This window comes from Chinchilla lanigera, unplaced genomic scaffold, assembly GCF_000276665.1.
Source record: "Chinchilla lanigera isolate Chin_1 unplaced genomic scaffold, ChiLan1.0 scaffold00111, whole genome shotgun sequence".
In the NCBI taxonomy this organism is placed as follows: Eukaryota; Metazoa; Chordata; class Mammalia; order Rodentia; family Chinchillidae; genus Chinchilla; species Chinchilla lanigera.
Genome location: NW_004955512.1, coordinates 351,857 through 374,225, shown reverse-complemented (window position 1 = coordinate 374,225; position 22,369 = coordinate 351,857).

The window sequence follows — 22,369 nt, the reverse complement described above, 5'->3', positions numbered from 1 at the left end:
ATTCATTTTTTCTTGTAGCTGAGGAGGAAGACACATCGGTACAGATCTGACAGTGGGGAGCACAACCACAGGAAATGCTGGGAGTCAAAGGAATAGCATCACTGCTGATTGCGCAGTGATAACTAAGGGTCGCTGAAGCAGCTGTCAGGTTGGTACTTCAGAAAACTGCAGCTATCCTCTTAGGTAAGGATATTACCATCCAAATATAACCACACCTGCTGATCTGTAATAAGTTCTCCTCCAGCGATGAGGTTTCCTGCAGTGTACCTGGATGCTTTAGAATAGATGTATGGGAACTCAGAGTCATCAATTTCTCTTAGGTTTGTCTAGGATTTCTTAAAATTATTTTGAATGTAACTTTGATGTATTTTAGTAAATCAAGTAGAATGAGAACATGGTCAGGACTAACTGGGAATATAATTAGTGCAGGGCAAAGTATAAAATAGCACCCAAGTTTGTTTCTCCATATTATACAGGACTTGAGAAGTCATTGATTGTGTCCTTTAAATTTAAATGGTCTATTTAAATTTGTTTCTCTATTAAATGTCCCAGAGGATGTTTGTGGGTGTTTGTCTGTACAAACCCATTGACTATTTCTTTATATGAAAATTGTTTGCAGCTATAGTTTGGATAGTAAATGTCCTGCAAAGACCCATTTCTTAAAGCTTTGGGCACCAAGGGACACTACTGGATGACAGCAGTGCCTTTAATCAAATGATTGGTGGGAAATACTGGAGTCACTGGGGATATGCTCTTGAAAGATATTATGGAATCTAGTTCCCTTCTCACACTTTGGCTTCCCAGTCCTAAGTTGAATTGGCTTTGCTTGTTCAAACACTTCTGATGTGATGTGCTATCTTACCACAGGCCCAAAGCAATAGGGTCAGCCAAACAAGGGCTGGAAGCTCCAAAAATGAGATCCAAAATAGCGCTTTTCTCTTTGTGAGTGAATATCCTAGGTATTTTGTTATAGCAAGAGAAAGCTGACCAGCATTCTTTCATACTACTTAACAAGGTTTTACAGTAAGTCAAGTAGGGTTTCAACTGCTTAAATGTGAAATTTATTCCTCATGACATAGAAAGCCATCTAAGCAGGGACCTTGTGTGGTAAGCTGAATTCTAAAAGCTTTCTCCTCCATTGACCTTTGTGCTATTCCTGCTAAGCCTATTTTAGCTTTATACGCAAATCTGAGTGGATGACGTATCAGGAAAGACAGCAGAATTAAGTACTGGCATACAAAATTGCAGTCTAAATCTCTAAATTCTCCCTCTTGTCTTTCTTCCATTCCTATTTAGTCTTTGGACTCAAACTATTTTCTGATATTTTCTTCACATCTATATGAAAGAGAGTTTTATTTTATGAATAGAAGTTTCTCAAAAGAGCCAAGTTCTATTTATGATAGCAATCTCAGCATACATAATGATTTTTACCTTAAATGATAAAATTTACTTTCAAAACTCTTTTCTGTCTATAAAATGCTCTAAACTAGTATCATTACTGGGCTTATCATGAAACATCTTACGTACTTATGCAATTTTAAAGTCTAGAAAGCTGCAATGAATACAGTAGACCGTCAGCACTCACAATTTTAGCATTTACATGTAGAATATATAGAATATGCTCAAGGACCATTACATAGACTGGTTGGTAATTTTGGCACAGAAAGAAATTAAATTGGCATATGCCAAGATACTAGTTTGTATAGAAGTCACTTTACTAGTGAAAGCAGCTAAATAATCACACAGCACCTGCATCTCAAGAACATTTTATATTCTTTACTCTATGTAAAGGCAGTAATTCAAATATATTTTTGGGAAAAAATATGGATCAGGTGAAAAATCTTTAATAAAAGTTGGAAATACTGTTACTTTTTCATGTGAAAATGCATGGTAAAAAGTAGGAGCGAGGGCATTCTATTAAAGGTACATGCATATTAATATCTTCAGTAATTGGAAGGTGACAACAGAGTCCCATTGCCTTCCTTAAGTTGTTTATTACAGAACAAGGGTTTTTACACTAAGTTATCCATTTGTGGGGAAAAATTGTATATTACCAATTGAAGCTATCAGCAACTGCTGTTCTTCCATATATCACACTCCCTAAATTGCTTAAAAACTGGAGGAAGACAGACCCAGATCATTTAATAACTTTTGTACTAAAGGAAGACCAGGAATATGGTATGAAATGTAATAGAAAAGTCAAGAAGAAAGCTATGCATTAACAGAAGGTAAAATGCTCACACTTGAACCTACCTGAAATATATGATTTTTTTAATGGAGAGAAACACTGCAGGTTAAATTTTCTTGGAAATAAAAAAAGACAAAAACATGAGGGAATATAACATGTAAAGAGAGATAAAGAATCTACTCTAGGAGAAGGTGTATCAAAGGAAACAAAAGAAAATCTGGACAACAAATTCATTTCTCATCAGCAAAACACAGACCCTGCACAGTAGAAGACTGAAAAGGATATCAGACATAAGCTCCTTTGGCAAGGAAATGAGATGAAAAGACAAAATGGCAATGGAAGAAAAGCTTCTATTTGTAGCAGCAATAATAAGGTACCTAGAAACAAATCAAATGTTAAATCTGAGAACCGCTGAGACACATGTAGGAAGAATTGGCTAAATGTTAAAAATATACATTCTTCATGAATAAGAAGTTGTAACAAAGTTCAGATGTTTGTATTTCCTGAAAGTCTTCCAAAGTCAACAAAAACTGCAAGAAAATTAAGATGCTATTGTTTTAAGGAGACAGGAAGATTTCTGTGTTACACTGGAGGCATGGATGTGCAGTAGAAACTTTCAGAAAGGAAACAGAAATGAATAGAGTCCAGTTCTATCACATACATAATGAAATATAGTACAGAGCCATAATATTGAAAATTACATCATTAAGAATCCAAATATATATGAATATCTATTGGAACTTATAGTTGGAAAGGCGAGCACATCCCATTGATTTAAATAGATTAAGGAAATTAAATCTTCAGATTATCTGCAGTTTTCTTTTTTTTTTTGCGCAATAAGAGATTATCAGGTGTAAGTTTATGCTTATGCATCTCTCCATCCTCAAATACTGAAAACTGATATTTTGTGCTTCTCAAATCTATATGATTTTTCCAGTTACCCTTGTAATAAATTACCAAAAATAATAAACAATATCTTCAACCCATACCAAACTATTCCTTAGAGATCAAAATCTTAATGAGGCTCTGGGAGCTAAAATCAAGGTGGCAGCCAGGTTGGCAACTCCCTGGAGACTCCAGTGAAATCTGCTTCTTGCCTACTCCAGTGTCTCCAAGTTCCCCAGGCTTAGCTCATGATCCCACGTCATGTTGTCTTTTCATTCCCTGCTTTCACCACTGCATCACTTTCTCTCTCTCACTCTCATTGGCCTTCTGTTTTCATGAGAACCTTGTGATTGCCTGGATCCCACCTGGATAATCTGCAGCTTGAACATCCCTGACTTAATCACATCTGTAAAGTTACTTTCCTCCTGTAAAATAACATATCCAGAGTTCCAGAGATTAGGATGTGGGAGCTTTGCAGGGCAGATGAATCTAATTCAACATACCACCATCTCTTTTGTGATTATCGTCATTAACTAATTGTAAAAAAAATCCATTAAAAATGAATACTGCTGCGTCATCATGTGTTTGTGCATTTGAGACAATGGAGCACAGAACAAATATTTCCTGAATGGTGCCACACCCTGAGTGTGTCATCAGCTTCTTCACTTCTGGTGTTGCTGCTGCTGCTGCTGCTGCTGCTTTTGGACATCAACAGACAAGGGAAACCACCTTGATCATTAATGAATGAGGCAAGGTATGAAATAGGGGTTTTTTTGCATTTATTCAATTGTTTCATCCTTACACATTGAATACCTAATATTTATAACAAAAATCGTTAAAATCATAGTAGCTGTCATTTGTAGAGTGATTTCTATGAGTCATTGTACTAAATTGCTTCAATTAATAATGCTAAATTATTTCTTTTTAATCACCCTAAAATCAGGATATCATTATGTATTTTCCACCATATGGAGTTGACAATTCCAAGACTAAAAGAGCTTTATAAAAGATGCAAACTAGCAGTTCTAGGAAGAATATTTGAACTTAGTGACTCTAAAGACTAATTTCATAGCCTTTACCTGTACAAGGCCCCGGTCAATGTAGACCAGCGGAGTGACCTGTTGCCCCTGCTTCTGTTGCAGAGAGATCCCGACAAAGAGGCAAGAACAAAAGGGTCAATCATACTCGATAACAGAGAGAGCCTAAGAGGCAACAGGCACACACAGGCAAGCATCTAACCACACAAAGACAGAATTCTTTTCCTGGGAGGCAGAACATACTGAAGAACTTGTATAAGGGCAGGCTAAAGAGTAATGGGTTGAAGATTCCAGACTGATTCAACAGAATGAGCAAATGCCCAAAGGCAAAAGAACATGGAGAATAAAAGAGAGCAAAGGAAATTCATTAAGGTTGGATGATAAATGTCAACGAGGGGACAGCAAATGGCTGGGGAGACACGCATAGGACAAATTATGCAAGACCTTGTAAATCATGTTAAGGAGTCTGAACTTCATGGAACTTCATCAAACAGTCAGTCCCTTGAAAATTCCTCGGCAAAGACTTCACTGAATTTGCATATGAGAATGTTATGAAGAATGATTTAAGTGGTGGCAGTACTGGAAATAGGGAGGCCAGCCAGTAAGTGGCTATAAAACTCTGGTCACTAAGGAAGTGTCACAAAGCTAATATCTTTATAATAAAACATTCTTGGAAATAATTGTGAAGAAAAAGGCAAAATTCACATGGATTTTTAAATACAAAACACCAAACTTGAAAGAAATGCCATAGCTACAGAAACAGTTCTGAAATCTTTCTCCAGCTGCCTGTCCTCACCTTGTGCCATGCCTTAGGATATTCTGCTCTGCTGTAAGGGGTATGTTAGTAGGCAAGCCCAGAAGCAAAGGGTCAGTAGACTATGAGACAAGAGCTTGTACAAGGGTGGTTTATTTGGGAATGGTGTGAGGAAGCAGGAGTGAAGAACAGAATAATGGAGTAGGGAAGGAAAGCTAAAACAAGAATGCATTTTCAATGCAGTGACATATTTTGGTGCCTAATAAAATGCATCTGAAAACTTCCCTCCATGAAAAAAAAAAAAAAACTAAAAAAAAACCAAGACAATGCCTTATCTTCAATTGCCCAGGCTTCAGTTGCTCATCACTCAAAGTTTACAGATCTGAGTGCCTGGTGGGTTCCCACAGGCATCTAAGCCAAGAAGTTCCCAGGCAGGTATGGGCCATTCTCAGGCCAGGCCCATAGGGTGCCACTAGCCAGGTGTAATTTTATGTAGCTGGTGGTCATTTGCACAGACCATTGCTAAAACCACAGCCAGACATGAGTATAGAGCTGTGATTTGTAACAGCACCTGTTGTTGTTAGAAGTTCCACTTTTGTTGTGTTCGTACTGTGTGTATAATTTCCCTTCCCATGAGATGACAGCATGCTTTTCTTTTCAGTGCCATCACTTCAATCCTAGAATTCAGCTGGACACCAGATGCTTCAACTGATGAGTGACAGCAAAGACTCAGCCCTTCATGTATGTGGTTGTTCTCTAGGATGGTGGGTTTTATTTTTGTTTTGTTTTCCCACTTAGCCAAAGTTCATTCAGTATGCTGGTCAAAGAACACTCTAGCTAGGGGTTGGGGATTTAGCTCAGTGACACAGTGCCTGCTTGGCAAATGCAAGGCAATGAGTTCAATTCCCAGTACCAGAAAAAACAAACAAACAAACAAAAAAACGAATGCTCTGACTACAGCAGATTAGACAGAAGGCTATATCAAGGACTGGAAGCCAATTACCTTCATCAATCAAGAGAAAGCTTGTTTCTCAACCACCACTACAATCTATTCAGTAGAGCTACTCTACAGGAGATGCCACTGAAATAACCAACTGTATTATATTCTTTGGAAAGCATGCAAAGGAAGAACAGTTTTTCTCAAGCAGGCATGCTTCCCCTGATTGATGCTGGACTACCCACCTGGGACTTGTGAAACCTCTGTACACCTCAGAAACCAGCACACTGAGCCCAGGGGTAAAAGTGCTGAAGCGATAAACAATGTCACTGCTGCGTATCCCCTATCTCTCTCAGGTAACCCCCAACAGGTCTGATTCCATTTGATCCTTGCAAAGATTCTGCTCACAGAGGTCTTTGAGAGGTCACATGTTTCCCTTTTATTGTAATTTTTTTTCAGATTGCTTTCTTCATTCCTACATGTGCATAGCACACACTGTACATCCCTTGTGGGGAGTTGGTACATGTCCATAACACATCTTCCTTTTTTCATCCCCTTTCCCTCCCCTCCTGCACTGCATCTTCTGATCCCCCCAAACTCATATTCTAATACTGTACTGTCTATCAATTCCCAACCAAATTTCAATGGAATAATTGGAAACAGATTTAGAAATATTCTGTTTTTTTCTTTCCAACCCACACTGTTATCAACCTGCCTCAAATGTGGCCAAAAGAAAAGGCCAAGAACATGAAGAGAGTGCTCTAAGTTACCCAGCTATTTTGTGACAGAAACAAAATGAGAGGCATTCTGTGTGGTAAAGTTCTTCTTGCAGAGCAATTCAATTGAGTGTGGGTTACTGATAATGCTGAAGTGCAGGGTTTGAGTTTTGAGTACAAGCCACATATTCTTCCCACCTTCCACTGACCTCCCTAAAACACATAAAGAAGCCTGCAAATGCCTTGAGGGTTAGAAATGTGTCTTTTATCCAGTGCCAGGCACATTGTAGGATCTCAAAAAATATTTGTTGTAAAATGAATTTCTATAGCTGTGGTATTAGTCATCCCGAAGGAGGATAATAACCTTTTTCCCCAAATACATTTTTCTCTGCTATCCGTTACTTTTGCCTGTCTTTGTTTATAGTCAATCAATATCGCTATTAAGGCGCCTCCAGCTTGGTTGTTTTCAGGTTGGGAGCCTTGTCTGTCGGACAGCCCGACTTACCACAGAGATACCAAACACCCTTTCAAAATCTATTACTGGGTCAAGCCTCAACTCCCCTGCTTTAAAAATCATTTCTTCAAGGTTTACTTTGAAGTTTGCTTTCTCTCCATGTCAGCAGGATAGCTGTGAATTTCTTATTTTCAGCAGGCCCTTCTTTGAGTAATGGTGACCCAGTAAGAGGGATTTTCATGTAATGTAAAAGCTTTCTGTCAGCAGTTTAAGCTTTCTCTCATTAATCTAGTTTGGAAAGAGACTCTTGTTCAGTTTTTGTAACTGTCATTACTGCTTTGCTTAATGCCAATTTTCAAGCCTAGGTCCAGCAACATAGGTGAACTAAACTAAACAGAATTTCAACACAAGATAAAAATTAGCCTTTGTGAATTTTTATTTTTGCTAAAGGTAAGGTATATTGTTAGAAGGTAGAAAAAACATGCTAACTATGGAATAGACTTAGTGTCATAATTTTAAAATAAGACTAGTTTTGACTAACTGGATTTACAATTTATACATTATCTTACACATTGATATATTAGTTTTCTGCTACATTTCTATGAAATAAAAAAGCAGGTGTGTCCTTCTTTGCAAGACATAGCAAAGAAAGCTTATACCAGTTCACCAATTCCTAGGTCACCCCTCTGGCCAATAAAAACTGCCTGAGAGTGCCCTAGAGGGAGCAGAATTGGGAAAACAAACATTGGAGTATGTCACAAGGGTGTGGAGTGTTGCAGTTATAAAATGTAGCAAAACTGCAGCTGTTCTTCAAAACAATTAGTTGAGACAGACCAAGACTGTTCTTGGGGGAAGTCTATGGCATCAAAAAGAGTGAGACATGAGACCTCCAGTGCTGTCCACTGGAGTCCTCTCCAGGGTTCCAACACCTCCAGTAGTGCCACCTTGGGGGCCAAGTCTTTATCAAGTGGACTTTTCTGGGACCTTCATCCAAACCATAGCCAGGCTTAAAAGTGTGGGTAGAATGTACATAGAAAGAACAATCCAACTGGTTTATTCTACTCAAATAAATTGAAACAGGAAAAACAAACAAAGACCTAGATCTCCCAGTTGGGTGTTAAATGTTAACCAAGATATTGCAGAGGCATGTTTTAGGGAATAGAGACTTGGGTGCTAACTTCAATCCTAGGCCAGGGCAATTGGTTTTTATTTTGTAGGCACAGCAGAGGCATTGAGGGTTGCTAAATACAGATTAATGTGATGAAGATGTATTAATCTAGAGGACTGGAAGCAGTCGGGGGAAATATCAGTTACAACCAGTTAGGGGCCATGGCAAGAGCTCAGGTTCATAGGGATAATGGAAGAGCAATCAAGAAGGAATTCCCAAAAATAGTCTCCTGTGCGTTAAAGTTTAGACAATCCAGTTGCTTTTCTCTACAGAGGGTCCCACTATGATGCTTTTTTTTTTTTTTTTTTTTTTTTTTGCAATAATTGACATCCATGAAACTCCCAAACGCATTGGAGGAGCACTTCAGCTATGCTGGACAATAAAATATGCTTCCAGGGGTCTTTCAAAAATCAGACCTTCTAAAGGGCCTAGTGTGATCCAAGCTATGGTCAGAATGCTTATAGAAGTCATTCTTTTAAGTTTAGCAGAAAGCCATTTATCCTGGAACAAAAATAGGACTAATAACATTTGAAGTAGTATTTTGAAATTTTGTGGCATGATTCCATGGCTTGTTAAAACCTTAATGTCAGGGAGATAAATCCAACAGACTATTGCTTGTGAAAGAAAGGACACATGTAAATTCCCACATAGACAAACTATGGTGTAGCTTTCTGTTCCTACTGTGGAACTTTTCCTTTTCTCACTTTCTGTTTTTTTTTTTTTTTCTTTTCAATGTACAGTGGTAATAGAATGAAGACGAGGAATGTCTGAGGTGACTGCTGCAAGTTTACTTAACACAAGACAACTCATATAAGCATCCAGTAGATTGAGCTGCCTCATTTCTTTGGACCTGATCCCTTCTGGCCAATGATGCTAATATGTAGCACATGCAGCACCACAATATTATATAACCACATGGTTCAAGCACACTCAGCACCTGACAGCTCTGTCTCTAATTCTTGCAAAATAACTTACATTGTTTTCCTTGTTACTTTCCTTAGGTAGCATAAACCACTCCCAGTTTCCTTCCCAGATCTTACTGTAAGGAAGCTTCCCTGCTATTACTGTCCATTGAACTTACACACATGTTTATGGTTAATATGCTGGTAGCATGTAGAGATGACCTTGTGGCCAGCCATAACAGGAATGGTTTACAGCGGGTGTGGCCTTTCCTAAAACCTTGACGCCTTTTGGCAAAAGAACTCCTGAGCTCTGGCTTACTTCATACCTGCCAACAATGAAACAAAATACTCTACAGTTTGGGGTATTCTCTCATCTTTGTTCTCTTTTTCGTGACACTCAGCTTTGCAGTACACGTTTGGTAAATATATTACTTACTTGCTATATTTCTACAAACCAAAATGTATTCTTCTCTGAGATTTATACTGCATATCTTTTGAATATTTCTAACAACTGACACTTCCCATTCCATAGTTCCATAGAGGAGAAAACTAACACAGGTTCAAATTTTTTAATGATACTGATTATATCTTGTTATCCTATGGGTTCATTTAAAACCTGGTAACAATTGATTTTTATCTTCCAAATTTCCTCAAAAAATGTTCTAATAATTTACTTACTGCTGTCTGTGTCCTTGGGTATGGAACTACATGCCTAGTCCTTTTACTAAATTACTAAATTTTTAACTTTAACTTTAAATTTAAAATCTTGAGGGTACTACAGGGGCTTGAGCCCAGGGCCTATTCACTGAGAGATATGTCCAGTCCATTTGATGTAAGATTAAAGGTGTGTATCACCACTCCTGGCTACTTTTATTTTTTAATTACCAGAGTCATGATTCAAATCCAGGAGTTTAGAATTCAGTGGCCATGTCCTAATGGTAAAAGAAATAAGCAGTGTCTTAAGCCATCCTTAACAAAACAAGCACAAAAAGAATTTTAAATGAAAAAAAAATTTTAAATGAAGAGTTAAGCATATGATCAAGAAACACAAACATTTTATGAAAACCAGCACCATGAAAGGGAATATAGGATTTAGCCAGGCATGGTGGCATACCTGTAATCCCAGCAGTTGGGAGGCTGAGACAAGAGGATTGCTGTGAGTTCAAGGCTAGCTTGGGCTACAAAGTGAGTTCAAGGCCAATTTGAACTGCATACTAAAACCCTGTCTCAAAAAAGAAAAATACAAGCAGAAACAAAAACTTCCAGGAAATAGAGCTAATAATGTAATCTGAAAGAGAATTTGCAAGAAGTGCAATTAGACAGGATTTAACTTAACAGAACACTGTGTTTTAGAGACCAAGGAGGTAAATGAATTAAGACCTTGATAAAATAGTACAATAAAGTTGAAAGCTCAGACATGAAATAAAATGATTCAGTATCACTGTAAGTGAATGAAGGAATTGAAAGAACAAGATTAAATTAAAAGGTTGTGAGATAAAAATGAAGACTTTCAAATTTTCATCTAATAACTCTAAGGGGATATAAATTCTGTGAAACAATAGTACAGGATAAGGGAAATTTTAATTATAAGGGGAAAAAGGGAGGAGATGCATAAAATTTCAAATAAGGCAGTCACAGTAAATGTTGAGAAAAGGAAAAGTGGGAAGGCTTCATGGTAACAATTTTTAATGTGATTTACTATCAACTTGGATAGTTAAAATTCTCTTTTTAAAAGATGAGGGCAGTCTAACTAAGTAAATGAATAACTGAACAAAGAGAGAAAAATCTAGTGACATAAAGTTTACAAAGAACACATGAGAATACAATGAGACAAGAAAGGACAAAATGAAAGTGAAATAAAAGATGTGTCTGCTTATGGCCTTAAAAACATGCAAGGAATCAAGATTTTACACAGAAATCTCTAACAAAGTGATGCTGATCTACCTTTCGTATTTATAAATAGAGATAGGGATGGTTGTTTCTGTTTTTTCTTCCAGTGCCTAGAATTGCACTGGCACTTAGTAATTTTTAACAATGAATAAATAAAAAAGAAATAAAAATCATGATTACTCATTCATATTTCAAAGGTACACATAGGCTAGCATTTCCATCCAATAAAAGCAAAACAGAATTCTGTATGCTGAAAAATTACGTTAACAAGCATCAGAATGGAAGGCGGTTTCTCACTCCAATAGCATCTCATAGCTTGAATTATTATGAAAGAAAAACACTTAAGGGAACATTAGCCTTTTTTCATTTTTGAGAGATTTTTTATATAACTTTACTCTGCCCAACTAATTCAAAAGTATTTATTGAGCACTGAAGTACACAAGATACTACAGTAGGTGCTATGAAAGATTAGATAGATGATAGATAGAGAGATAGAGGATAGATAGAAATAGAGATGTACGTATATAATATGTGTGTATAGCATATATAAAGTATGTATATATTTTATGGTGAGTGTGTGCGTATATGCACATATCCTCAAGGTGACAATCTAGTAGAGGAAAGAGAACACGTTTATCCTCTTTGTGTTAAGTTATTTGTTGAAACATTGTGTACCTATTCTGTGCCCAGACAGATACACAGTAGCAGGCGGCAGTGTGAAAACCACTTCTGATTGTGCACCGTGATGTTTAAGGCAGCTCTGGTACTGAAGACAGAGAGGAAACAAAAGAGGCAAGGTGGATACCTCAGAGAACTAACATTCAGGTTGTTGGAGACAAAAAATGAGCAAAGAGATTGGAAAGTATAGATGCTAATTCCTGAGGTGTGCTTTGCGATATACCATACACAACCGATTAGAATGCACAAAGGTATCAATTATTTGTAGAATAAAAGATATATTTATTATTGTATCATCTTGGAATAAGCAATGACTAAGATATGTATTCCTTTTGTGCTTGCATAACCTACAGTTTTCAGCTGCTTGCTCTAACTTGTTAGTACTCTCTCCTGTCTTGATTATCTGTCCATCCATCTGTGACCCCACGCCTATGTTGCTCCTTCTGTTTAGTTCTCTCAGTGAAAGGGCACCTAAAGAACAAACTGCCTCTTTTGTGTGCAGTTGGCTTGTTCACAGTAGGACAGTTGATCTGAACAAACCTGAAGGTGTCAGGCTGTATAAATACTCAGGGAAAGACACATTTACAGAGGTTTCTGCTCTGGAAAATTATACACTACTTTCAAAATGCTTCACCACATTTAAAAGTGTAATTATACCCTTCTCAATGGCTGACATGACATATGTTTACAAGTGTTTTAGCTGACTTATGACAGTCACAGTGGTCTATTGTACATTAGTAGACAACATTTAAAATTTGATGGTGAAAATATTTGATGCTGTCTGGTGATACTCCCCAAGTAATTTGCAATAAAAGATGCAACCTTCATGTTTTGCAATGTTTTTAAATTTTTGTACAATAAATTAAACTATCATTTTCCCTTCTTTGCTGTAAGAAATATTTGCACAACTATGCTGGCCTTGTTGGATTTCCTTGTTTTTCTTTGGCTGTTTCTTTAGGTATATTTTCTAGAATAGAACTAATAGAACTTACTGTGATGGCTAAGATGTCAAATACCTGTGTTGTGCAAATGGTAGCCAGTGGCTACATGTGGTTTTTAAGCATTTGAAATTTAACTACTAGCAAAAATGAGAAATTGAAATTTTAATATTGTTCAATGTTAATCAACTTACATCTAAATAGCCACGTATGACTAGTGGCTACTGATTAGACAGGTTTTGAGTAGTATTGTCCCATTGAAATATCTTATAAACCATGTATGTAATTTTAAATTTACTAATAACTACCTTTAAAATTTTTAAACAAAAAGTAATATTAAAATTTTAGAAATATGTTTTCTTTATCTATATAAATCACAAATATTATCAGTTTACCCTGTACTTGTCAAAGGTTACTGGATTTGACAGAAAGCAGCAGAGTAAACAGAAAAGTAGAGAGATAGAAAGTAAAATGATGGCTTACAGGGCTCCTTAAGGAAAGGAATAAAGAGCTAATAGCGGGTGCAAAGTAGCATGACTATGTGGATGTAATGCTACAGAACTCTATATCTAAACAGTTTAGAGCTCATAAATTTTGTTGTGCATATTTTACCATCATCTTTAATAATTAAAATGTGTAATTACTAGATAGTAATTACCCAGTAGAAATTACTAGTGCAATATTTTACATCATATTTTCTTACTGAGGACTCACAATCTGGTTATCCAGTTCTCATGTGCTTAGAGACTGTGTGCTGTTGTACCTACTGGGTAGATGCGCGCCTCTATCAGTGATTTTCTCCTTTACTCATGTGCTACAATTGGGACTCAGTCATTGTTAAGCTGTAATACTAATGCTAACAGTACTAATTGTGTATCCTCCATAACAGAAGGGACAAATTTAGGTTGATTAGATTAGATGTTTGCTCCAGAAAGCTGCCTAATAATTACCTTGCCTTCCCCCAGGTTCCGTTTTGATTCATATATTGAATGATATTTGCATGATTCCTTATGAATTTTATTATTCATTCTTTTCAGTGGAGCTCTTCATACCCCCTGACTGTGCCAAAATATTTTAAAGAACCATGAATCTTAAAATCAATAGGAATTTAGAAATAAGAAAATATGACATTATTAATTATATGACCCAGCAGGCACAGGTTATATTCTGTAACCCTTTAAGTAAGTAATCCTATTGGAGGCTATTATTATTCCCATTTTATATTTAGGAAACTGAGAGTGAGTGCAACAAGTAGATTTTTCAAGTCACTGAGCTAATAAAATATAAAGTATCCAAGTTCATTTATTCTAAAGCCCAGGAGAAGCAAAATTAAAGTTTGTTATTTTTAATTCCTTAATGCAATGAGTAAGGGAAGTCTATACACAGGGTACTGATACCTGGATGAATGCTACATCTTACACGTGGTGTCGGCTGAGGTAATCTCTCTCCGAAAACAGAACATGAGTCCATCATTGCTTTTCCCTTTCGGGCAATGGAAATTCTTCACTTGTTTTTGATGTCAGAAGATAAAATAAAACACCCCAACAAAATAATAATCTATATGTTAAAGCATTTGTATCACTAGAAAACTTACTACCAACTAAAGTGCTGATCTCTGATGTGAGTCTAAAGTTTAAAGCTATTAGAGGGATGAGCATTGGAAATGAAATCAGTCTTATGGATGAGGAAGGAGACAAAATGAAATTGTATTTATTTTTGTGTTGGGGCATATGTGTAAATTATGTTATCGTAAAATTTTGTGTTTTATTATGTTGTTATATAGGAGTATAAATCAATGTGTACAAAGAATACAGAAACTAATATGGATATTTCCACTAGAGAGGGAATTAATACATAAAATTGTCTACAGAGTTTTTAGAAGGGCTGAAAAACAAAAAGGAGAATATGAACTGAGGAGTCAGAAAGGCACTGTTATAAGCATTTTACAGTATGTTATTCATAACAATTTCCTCCCTTTATTCCTCTCTCTCTCTGTTTCTCTCTCTGTCTCTTTGTCTTTCTCTCTCTCACTGTCTCTGTCTCTGTCTCTGTTTCTCCCTCTCCACATCCTAAGTCTTTTTTCTTTTTTATGTTTATTTTGAGACAGTCTTGCTACGTTGCCCAGGCTAGCCTCAGACTTGCAATCTTTCTCTACCTTGCAGCACTGGGATTGTACTGATCTTTTTCATGACGTTATTACACAGTGTTCCAGTACAGAAGGCATAGGCGACAATGGAACATTGTGTAGGAGAGAGCACAGCGGAGTATTCACTCCACCTCCTGTTGCCACCACACTGTCAGTCTAATCAAAAATCACACCAGATGTTACATGTACTCATGTGACTTAGTGAGTGAAACACAGTGATTAGTAATAATGCTATGTGTCTACCTACTTACCTATGTGTCTGTGAAGACGGGCACTTATTTTTATTAAGCAGACCTGTAAATATTATGCAATTATATTCTTGGACTTACATTATTTTAAAAAATAATTTAATGCTAAAATACAAAAAATAATGGAAGTTTTGTTACTTATATGCATTAACTATATTATGTGTTTAAGGCAGGCCAAGACAATTCCTTTTCACTAAATATGGTTCAGGCAAACAAAATATTTGGAACTCATGATTCAGAGTAGAGGTGGCAAACCTACAGCATGCATGTTGTGTTTTTCTTTTAAGACAAGGGATGCTAATGTATCAGTTATTTTCTCTAGACTAAAACCTTAGTATTTAGGTTTAAGTGCAGTGTGGGCATTTTGTGATAAATAAGTGGGTTTGGGTTGCAGTTTAGGCACTCATCTCTAAAAGTTCTCCATCACTGATTTAGAGTATTAATCTATACATGATACCTAAATTTTGATACTCAAAGATTATTGCCATAATACATGCTCACCATTAATTGTGCACTGTGAGGTTATTTCATGAATAAATTTAGTTCTCAGGCTATCGACTACATACTGGTTGGCTTTTACATTCTTCTACTTAAGAACTATATACCTCTGGGAAAAGTAACCATTCCTTCCTACTACCCTAACCACACTGTTTGATCTTGTCAAATTCACTTTTAAAGCCAGAATACCAAATACAGAATACCAAATCACGTTTTTCTTAAAGGGTTTTGATGGCAGACCTCTCACTGGCATCAGCTGCATTCCATCACATCTCTCTTGAGGGGCTTCTTTTTTCATTCACTTGACACTGTGTCTTCCTGGACTTTCTTCTACACTGCATCCAGTCTTTCTCTTCTGTCTTTGTTGCTGTTTCTTTTTTTCTCTGTCTGACTTCTTTTTTAAGTTAATTAAGTTTATTGGTACATTTCAGATATATATAATGATCACATTCATTATTGGGAATTTATGCCTGTGCATGATATAACTTTATTCTTTTTTTTCCTATTCCCCTCCCTTCAATCCTTTTCCCCTTTGTCTTGGTTACATTTCTCTCCTTGTTGAGACAAAATACCCAAGGCTCAAAGTTAAGGAAGGAAAAGTTTATTTCACTTACAGTTTTTGAATGTTGCAATCTATAATCAGCTGGCTCAAAGGCAGGGTGACATGACACAGGGGCAACACTTCAAGGCAGCACAACAGCAAAAGCAGCAAGAGCAAAAGGGGGAAGGGCAGCAAGCAGCCTCTTTCCCTCCTTTACATTGCATGCAAACTAACCACCCCAGGGAAGGTGTAGCACTCCCGCCCATAATCTCAACATTGGACCATGAAGCAGTCATGAACTCTAGAAGCCCAACTCATGACTGCATGAGGCTTTGGGGGGACATCTAGACACAAACTATAACACCCTCCTACTTTACTCATCATTTTTTTCTTTTCATTCCTTTCTCCCCCTTCCTTCATCCCCTCCCCATTTGAGCATTTTCTTCCTATTTCAAAGTATCTATTATACATTTTGGTCCTTATTTACACTTTTGGTTTTGCATACCAGAGAAACAATGCCATACTTACACATGTGTGTCCAATTTATTTCACTTAAGAGTATGGCCTCAACAAGCATCCATGTAGCTAGAAATGTCTCAAAATTATCCTTTATAGCAGAGTAGTACTGCATTGTATAAAAAAACCCACAGCTTCTCTAGCCATCTCCCAATTAAAAAGGGCACTTATGCTGTTTTCAAGATTTAGCTATTGCAAGCTGTGTTGCTATAAATATAGGTGTGCATGTATCGCTGTTGTATGATGCTTTTCATTCTTTCAGGAAGATACCAGAAAGAGGAATAGCTGGAACCTCTAATCCTAGTTTTTTTGAAGAATCTCCACATTGGTATCCACAGTGGTTGCACCAGTCTACATACCCACCAAGAGTGAAGAAAGGTTTTTTTTTGCCTACAGACCTGCCAGGATTTGTTTTTGATTGATTTCTTGATAACAGTGATTCTTTCTAAGGTTAGATTGAATCTCAACATTGTTTTAATTTGTATTTCTCGAATGACCAGTGTTGTTGAACTTTTAATATATTTTTTTATTTTAAAAATAAAAGGAGGAAAACATCAACAGACAGACAACATTTTACAAAATAGCAAAAGAACAGTACTTTTAATATATTTATATACCATTTATACTTCTTCATCTGAGATGTATCTATTCATGACAGATGCCCAGTTTTGGACTGAGTCTTTAAGTTTGGGATTCTGATTTTTTGAGTTCTTTTCATGTTCTCTGTAGTAATCCTTTGTCTGAGAAACAGCAAACAGCTGGCAAAAAGTTTTTTCCACACTGTGGGTAGTCTCTTCACCCTGTAGGTGATTTTTCTTGCTGTGTAAAAGTTTTTTTTAATAAGATGAGATCCCACTTGTTGATTCTTTGTGATGGTTCCTTTGTGATCAGGGTTTTGTTCATAAAGTCTTTGCCAACAGTGTCTTTAAGAGTTCTACTTATTTTATTTATCAGCAGATTCAGTATGTCTGTTTTAATATTTAGATTTTTGGTCCATTTCAATCTCAGTTTAGTGCATTGTTAAACATATGGGTCTAGATTTAAAATTCAACCGGTAGGAAACCAGTTTTTCCAGCACCATTTATTAAAAAGGTTTTTTTCCAGTGAAGGTGTTTGGCACCTTTGTCAAGATAAGGTGACTAAATATATCTGTACTTGTTTCTGCATCTTCTAGTCTGTTCATTGGTCCTCAGGTCTGTTTTTTGTTGTGGTGGTTGTTTATCACAATAGCTTTGTAGTATAATTTCAAACCAGGGATTTTGATACCCCCTGCCTTGTCTTGTTGCCCAGAATTGCCTTTCCTATTCTAGGTCTCTTCTGGTTCCAAGTGAAATTTAGAATTATTTTCTCTAATTCTGTGAGATATGCTGTTGTAATTTTGATTAGGATTGCAGTAAGCCTGTATAGTAATTTTGGAAGTATGACCATTTTCACTATATTGGCTTTTCTTATCCCAAGAGAAAGGGATATGTTTTCCTATCCCAAGAGAAAGGGATATCTTCCATTTTCTGATATCCTCTTCCATCTCCTCTTTTGGAGTACTGTAGTTTTTAATGTAGAGGTTTTCAGGGCTGGGGATTTAGCTCAGTGGCAAAAGTGCCTGCCTGGCAAGTGCAAGGTCGTGAGTTCGGTTCCCGGTACTGGAGAAAAACCACACACACAAAAAAAATGTAGAGGTTTTCTACTTCCTTCATTAGGTTGATTCCAATGTATTTCATTTTTTGGATGCTATTGTGAAAGGTGTTGTTTCCCTAATTTTTCTCTCACTGAGTTTGTTATTGTGTACAGGAATTCTATTACTTTTGAGTGTTGACTTCATATCCAGCTATACTACTGAATTTTGTTATTAAATCTAGAAGATTTTTGGTGGAGTTTTGGAGATTTTATGTCATGTCTTCATATCATCTGCAAATAATGATAATTTAACTTCTTCCTTGACTATCATTGTTCCTTTTATTTCTTTCTTTTCTCTAATTGCTCCAACTATTATCCTTCCATAGCTATATTGAACAAGAGTGTTGTAATGGTTAATATACTGTGCCAACTTGAGAAGTTTATAAACTTAACAAAGTATCTCAGCAGTTCTACATCCTGGGGTATAGAGAACATGCCCTAGGGTCATTGTTTATAATCCAGGATGTTGTAATGGGTGATTTATTGTGTCAATTTGAGAAGTTTAAAAGTTTAACTAAGTGACTCAGCAGGGGGCCAAGGTCCTCACTTTGTAAACATCCTGAACCTGTGCAAGAAGAAAACAAGGAGATGGTGTAAAGGACCTTCCCTAGGTTGGGTAGCCTGCATACAATATAAGGAAGGGAAAGAAACTTATTCTCCCCCTTTTTATTCTTGCTGCTTTTACTGCCTTCCAGTGCCATGAACTGTTGCCCCTCTGCCATGCCACTCTGCTTTGAAGACAGCTGATTATGGACTGAAACCTCTACAAACTGTGAGCTAAATAAACATTTCCTTCCTTAACTTTGGGTGTTAGATATTTTGTAACAGCAGTGAGAGAAATGTAACTAAGACAAGTGGTGATAGTAGACATCTTTGTGTTTTTTCTGATTTTAGAATGAAAGATTCCAAAAGGAAGAAATAACAATCATAAGTATATATGTACCAAATACCAGTGCATGCAATTTTATAAAATAAATATTAACAGACATGAGAAATCAGATACGCACTAAGACAGTTGTAATGGAGGATCTTAAGTGCTCACAGTCACAAATAGAACAACTAGACAAAAAAATCAATAATGAAATATTAGCTGTGAGAGACAGAAGGAAGAAATAAAAACAAGAACAGAACAACAGCAACAAAAAACCCAGAAACCATGTTCCCATTCGTATAAAAATGAAAACATTGAAGAAAAAAGAAAAAACAAATAAACAAAAAACGAGAGAAAAAGAAAATAAAGAAAAAATATGAAAAAAAGGAAAACTATCCACTTCAAAGTGTGTTTCTGCTGCCACTGTTAGACAACATGGCAGGCAGAGTCTATATCTGTGTTGATCAATCCCAGCAAGCCATCAGCAGCTCCATGATGGGGCAGAGGATGATCCCAGCAAGCCTGCATCCCCATTTCTACTGAAGTTCAGCCTGCCTCAGGCTGTAAGGCTGGAACCAGACCTGTCCTGCCCACTGCAGTCCTGGCACCTGCTGTGGGAATGAACTTGGCTGGGAGCCACTAGGTGGAGGTAACAGTGACTCCAAGTCCCAAGCTCAGTTGGCCTCTCTCCAAGAGGGCCTCTGGCCAATTGCCCCCAAATAGAATGGAAAACTCACCAGCCACTGCAGCCTGCTGTACCCACTGCTCCACTGGTGCACTTCTCCATGGATACCTCTAGTGTTGCCAGCAGTTACCGTGTGTCTACAATTTCCAGCCACCTCTCCCAGGCAGTGATCCCAGACTCAAGAAGAGAGCACTGCCTGCCGGCTCCTTTTTCTTCATTGAAGTTTTTCTCTTTGCTCTCCCTTTGGGCTTCAAGTCTTGCTTTAGATCCTTCATGGTTCCCAGGGACCCATTTCTCTTCCTTATATTGCTATATTTCTGTGTCTGGAATCTTGGAGAGGCTCTTTCTCTGCTGCTCACCACTCTGCCATCTTCTCAGAAGTTCTCTGTTTGGTTTCTAAATACAGCTATACCACCAATTTGTTTTCACCCTGCACACTCTTCTTTGATTTATGTACTCTCCCTGGATAACTTATTTCATCTCTGGCTTTGAATAACATCTGATTTCTGAGCTATATCTCCACCATGCATCTCCTACTTCATGAACCATCACCTGTCTACTTTCTGCTAGTAGACTTCCTGACATTGTCAAGCCAAATGGTAACTCTCAAGATAGGTTCACTGATTGTAATAAATGTACCATGCTGGTGGTGGAAGATGCTGACACTAGGGGATGTGTGTGTATGTATGAGGGGGATGTATATGGGACTCTACATTCTTCTCAACTTTGCTATGAATCCTAAAATAATCTCAAAATTACAAAGCCTATTTATCTTTATTTATTTTTTGATTTCTTTTTCCAGTACCGGGAATCGAACTCATGACCTCGCGCTTGCCAGGCAGGTGCTGTGCTGCTGAGCTAAATCCCCAGCCCCTACAAAGCCTGTTTAAAGACAGAAAAAGAAAAAAGGACATTATGATATACGCTATGATATGCATGCAAGGAAGAGAATATGCTAAGTGAAATAAACCAATCAAAATATAAAAATAAAAATACCCGTACATAGCGTATTTTCCATAGTCAAAATCACAAAGAAAGGGAAATGGTGGCTTCTGGGTATTAGAGAGAGAGTAATCAGGAGCTTTTCTTTAATGGATACAGACTTCAGTTTCAGAAAATAAGTTCTTGAGATGGATGGTTGTGACAGTTGTATAACAAAATGAATGGGTGTGATGCTCCTGAACTGTACACTTAAAAATTATTAAAATGGTAAATTGTGTGATGTAATTTTTAACAATTTTTAAAAATACACATTTATAAGCGAAAAAGGGTAACTTGTACACTTTGCAAACCTACCCCGCTCTCACCATTCTCAAAATACAACATCCGTCTTTCTTCTAAACAAAGCAATACACCAAATAATCTTGATTTATCTCACACCTTCATGCCTTCCTCTAACTCAACAGAGAATTCTGCCCATTCTAACTCCCAAACATATGCTAATTCTGTCTCTATCTCTCCATCATCTTCATTACCACTTCATCCTTTTTGCCCATTTTAGGATCTTCCTATTTCCTCTTCTCTCTGCTGGCCTGCATGTGACTTCCCCTTCACATCATTCAGGCTTTGTCTTTCAGGGATTCCTCAGGAAGGTCTTCTCTAACTTCTTTCTAATGAAGCTACTCAGTTCCAATTCTCTGCAGAATACTTATTACATTGTGAGATGTGCTCAACTCTTTCATTGTTTTCTGTCTTTTCAACATCCCATATGACAAAAGGACTTTTTTTTTTAACCTGGCTTACCTTTTTGTCTCCCCATCTACCTCTGTACTAGGAACATGTATGTACTACTCAGTACAAATTTATTAAATGAAAGCATAGAACACACTGAATTTTCATATTCTTTTCAGTAAAGTAGTTATAATATCAACATCGGAGGTCAGTTTTGATTGTTAAATAGATTATCTTAGTTACTTTTTTTTTTAATCACTGAGACACAATATTTGACACCCACAAGTCTAAGGAAGAAAAATTTATTTCAGCTGATGGCTTATAGAGGTTTCAGAACACAGTAGACTGGCTCCAAAGCAGAGAAGCATGGTACAGGGGCATGACTGAGGAGAAACAGTCCATAGCATGGCAGGTAGAAAACAGCAGTCTCATTTTTCCTTTCTATTGTACTGAGGCTACAAGCTTATTGGTTGGTGTGAATCATACCCAGGGTGGGACTTTTACCATTCAGTCACACGCAGGGCTATGCTAATCCAGTCACCGGACTGATCCCGTTATTACACATCCATGATCCAGTCACTCCCAAAAGCCTCACCTGGGAGGACATGAGACTTTGGGAGACATTTTGGATACAAGCTATAACACAGATGATGCCTGGAGAAGTGCTTAGCACAGTGCCTGAAGCATATACAGCAGCACATGGTAAAGGTTAAGTGTTATTTTTATGATTATTAATACTACTACTAGATAAATTACAGGTAACTCTTGTCCCAGGGGCATTATTATTACCAGTTCTCTTAGTATCTGGGAAGCAGAAAAATAACAGCTAAATGAAAATGCCCCTGCTCCACAGAAGGTGAGAGAATAATTTTAAGAAGGAGATAGGAAGAATATATTTTTCTTACATAAAATTAAGGTGCCTTTTATGAATATTAACCATGGATCAGTAGAGTGCTTAAAAACATACAGTGT